This window comes from Arachis duranensis, chromosome 5, assembly GCF_000817695.3.
Source record: "Arachis duranensis cultivar V14167 chromosome 5, aradu.V14167.gnm2.J7QH, whole genome shotgun sequence".
Classification (NCBI taxonomy): domain Eukaryota; kingdom Viridiplantae; phylum Streptophyta; class Magnoliopsida; order Fabales; family Fabaceae; genus Arachis; species Arachis duranensis.
The window spans coordinates 99,811,748-99,816,542 of record NC_029776.3 but is presented as its reverse complement, the minus strand read 5'-3'; positions in this window follow the sequence as shown (position 1 = coordinate 99,816,542).

Genomic DNA, 4,795 nt, shown 5'->3' with positions numbered 1-4,795 from the left:
TATAAAATCTTTTCAAGATCTTTTCTGTGTATGCTGTTTGATGAATAAAGATCCCATTTTTTATTTGCTCGATCTGCAGGCCGAGACAAAATTTAGTCTGTCCAAGATCTTTCATCTCAAACTCTTCTTTTAGAGTTTTTATAATTGTTGGAATCTCTTTAAGAGTCCCAATGATATTCAAATCATCAACGTACACAACAATTATAATGAACCCAGATGCATATTTCTTTATGAAAATATATGGGCATATATCATCATTCTTGAATCCATTTTTGGCCAGATACTCAATAAGACGATTATAACACATTCGTCCAGATTGCTTTAGACCATATAAAGATCTTTGCAATTTAACTGAGTATAAACCCTGTGAATATTCATTGGATGGTTTAGATATCTTTAGTCTTTCAAACACTTTCATATAGATATCCCGATCTAATGAGTCGTATAAATAGGCTGTTACCACATCCATCAAACCACATCCATCAAATGCATATGCAGTTTATGACATGCAGATAAACTGATCAAATAACGCAATGTTATCGCATCCACTACAGAAAAATATGTTTCTTCATAATTTATACCGGGCCTTTGTGACAAACCTTATGCCAAAAGTCAGGCTTTGTAGCGCACAACTTCATTTTTCTCATTTCGTTTTCTCACAAATACCCATCGGTATCCAACAGGTTTTACATCTTCTAGTATACGGACTACAAGTCCAAAGACTTTACGTTTTACAAGTGAGTCTAACTCAGCCTTCATGGCTTCTTCCCATTTTGGCCAATCATTTCTTTGTCGACATTCTTCGACTGATCTTGGATCAAAATTCTTACTTTCGTGCATGATATTTTATGCCACATTATATGCAAATATTTCATTGACAATTATCTTATTTCGGTCCCATTTCTCTCCTGTAAAGACATAATTTATCGAGATCTCATCATTTTCAGAATTTTCAGGTACTTGAACGTCTTCTGGCATTAACACTATATCAGAATTTTGGACAATTGCAGGTGTCTTTATATCTTTCTCAACGGGAATAATATTTACCTTTTTTCTTTTTCGAGGATTTTTATCTTTAGAACTGACAGGCCTGCCACGCTTCTGGCGTGAATTTGTTTCAGTGGCAATTTATCCGACTAGGACATAAATTCGAATTGGGACATCTTCCGCTGGTATATAAGATTTGGTTATCCTCTTTGTATCGGAAAATGCATCAGGCAATTTATTTGCTATTCTTTGTAAATGTATAATCTTTTAAACTTCTAGTTCACACTGCTCTGATCGAGGATCCAAATGCATCAAGGATGATGCATTCCAATTAAGTTCCTTTTCAGGAAGCTTATTCTCTCCCCCTTAATGTTGGAAATTTTGATTCATCAAATTAACAATCCGCAAATCGGGCTTTAAATACATCCGCGGTTTGTATCTCAAGATACCTTACTATAAAAGGAGAATCATATCCAACATATATCCCCATTTTTCTTTCGGGTCCCATTTTGGTGTGAGAAGGTGGTGTAATGGAAACATATATCGCACACCCGAATATTCTTAAATGGAAAATATTTGCCTGTTGGCCAAAAGCTAATTGCATAAGAGATAACTAATGGTAACTCGTTGGTCTCAAACGAATAAGTGTTGTAGCATGTAAAATAGCATGCCCCAAACCCAGGTTGGGAGATTTGTTCTCAAAAGTAAGGGTCTAGCAATTAACTGGAGGCGTTTAATAAGTGATTCTGCTAACCCATTTTGTGTGTGAACACGAGCTACTGGATGTTCAACACTTATTCCATTAGCCATACAATAAGCATCAAAAGCTTAGAAAGTAAATTCACCAGCATTTATCAAGACAAATTGCTTTGATTGAATTTTCTGAAAATTGTGCTTTTAATCGAATAATTTGGGCAAGTAATCTCGCAAACGCCAGGTTGCGAGAAGACAATAAGCACACATGTGACCATCTCAAAGATGTGTCTATTAGGACCATAAAATATCTAAAAGATCTACATGGTAGATGAATAGGTCCACATATATCTCCTTGAATCCTTTCTAGGAATTTAGGAGACTTAAATCCATTCTTTATTGGTGACGGCCTTAAAATTAACTTTCCTTGAGAACATGCAGCACAACAAAATTCACTAGTTTTAAGAATCTTCTGGTTCTTTAGTGAATATCCATGGGAGTTTTCAATAATTCTCTACATCATGGTTGCTCTCGGATGACCTAATCTATCATGCCAAGTTATGAATTCATTTGGGCTAGTAAACTTTTGGTTTACAATGGCATGTGATTCAATTGCACTAATTTTGGTATAGTATAACCCAGATGAAAGTGATGGTAACTTTTCTAATATAACATTTTTATTTAAATCATGAGTTGTGATACATAAGTACTCATGATTTTCCTCATTCATTGTCTCAATATGATATCCATTTCAGCGAATATCTTTGAAATTCAACAAGTTTTTTAGAGACTTCGTAGACAATAGTGCCTTATTTATTATGAAATTTTTTCCTTCGGAAAACAAAATTATAGTTCTTTCGGAGCCTTCTATCACATTACTTGAGCCAATAATAGTATTAACATATTCTTCTTTTGGCACAAGATGAATAATACAGATAAATAATAATAAAATGAGTAGTAATACATGCACAGTCAAATTAAATTCTTGATTAGAATTATTTTTCTAAGAAACATTATACATAATTTCATATACTAAAATTTTATTATTATTACTATTATTATTATTTTTAAAATTTGACACATTTAATTATTTCAAAATTCTTAAATATAAACATTAATATTTTATTATTTATATACATAATATTTGAAAATTAAATACATAGAAAATAAAACTTAACAATAAGTTTCTTACATTATTTATTTACATGAATACTTAACAATCTTACATATTAAACTATTTTATCATTGATCAAATGACCAATATTTCTTTTAGAATCATCAAAGAAATCATATACATCATAATGAGTGGTAGAATTTTTAGCATCATTTGAAACAAAATTTGTTTCCTTTCCTTTGTCATCCTTATTCAAAGATGCTTGATAAAGATCGACTAGGTGCCTTGGGGTACGACAGGTACGCGATCAATGACCCTTTCCACCACAACGGAAACACTTATCCTCTGTTGGTTCAGAGTTTCTTTCTTTATCCCACTTATGGTGAGATCATTTCTTGTGAACATAATTTCTTTTCCTTCCATAATTGTTCTTGTCACTAAAACCTTGCCATTTACCTCTTTTGGGGTAATGATTTGCCACATTTGCTTCAGGAAATGGGACGGCACCAACTGGGCGCGCTTCACGATTTTTTAAGAGTAACTCATTGTTACGTTCAGTAACAAGAAGGCAAGAAATTAATTCAGAATATTTTTTTAATCTTTTTTCTCGATACTGCTGCTGCAGGAGCACATGCGAGGCATGGAAGGTTGAGAAAGTCTTCTCCAACATATAATTATCAGTTATGTTTTTGCCACATAATTTTATTCGTGAGGTAATTTGAAATATTGCAGAATTATATTCACTTATGGATTTAAAATCCTGCAGACGCAAGTGCGTCCATTCATATCGGACTTGAGGAAGTATCACTGTCTTTTGATGATTATACATCTCTTCAAGGTCTTTCCACAAATCTGCAAGATCTTTTAATGTGAAATATTTATTTTTCAATCATTCGTCAAGATGACGACGAAGGAAAATCATGGCCTTGGCTTTATCCTTTTGGGATACATTATTTTCAGCCTTAATGGTATTTCCAAGACCCATTGAATCAAGATGGATTTCAGCATCTAGTATTTATGATAAATAGTTGTTTCCAAATATATCAAGAGCATTAAATTCAAGATGAGAGAGTTTCGACATAATGAAAATTTGTTACCTGAATCTTCTTAAAATTTGATCAAAGTCTCGTACTAATAACGTGTTGTAAAATAAATAAATGAGGAAGAGATAATAAAATAAAAACAACAAAGTATAAATAGAAGACACTAATATTAATATTCACCAATGCTATTATAATATATTGATATTGTATTAGTAGAATATGGAAAGAAAAGAGAGAGAAGTACTTTTATTTTAAGCTATTTTTGTGTAGAATATACAATTACATTTCATTATTTGTAGAGGTAAAGTGTTTACACTTTTAAATCTCTTTAATGTAATCAGTTTTGAAAATGTGTGAGCCTCCCATAATAAATGAACATCTACAATAATTTTTATCACAACACTTGAGCAATTTTAACATTATTTTAAATAGAATATAATTCTTAATTTGTTTTTCTATTTGATTGGATCGGATTATTAGAAAATTGAAGTTAGAAATACCTTGTTGTTGAGATTACTCAATTTTAGAGCATTATTAACCATGTGAATTAATTACTTACTCTTTTATTTTCATGTGAAAATTATTGTTAAAACGCTTTGAGCATTATCCTAAGAATAATGCGTGAGATGATTGATTTAATTTGAATATAGGTTTTTTTATTGTATATTTTGGTGGTTGAGACTTTGTGATGTGTTAGTTGTGTTTCACAAAACTTGTAATTTATAGTTACTTCTAGATGATAATGTCAAAAGGAATTAATTATAAATAAAAAAGTTTTACTCTTCTATTTGAGACGGGACTAATACAAATTATCTATAAAAAGAACTTAAAATTAAGATTTGAACTTATTTTTTTATATTAAAAATATTATTTATATATTAAAATCAATCACTATATATACATATATAAATATATATATTTGTTTAACTTATTTTTATTAATGTGTATTTTATATTTA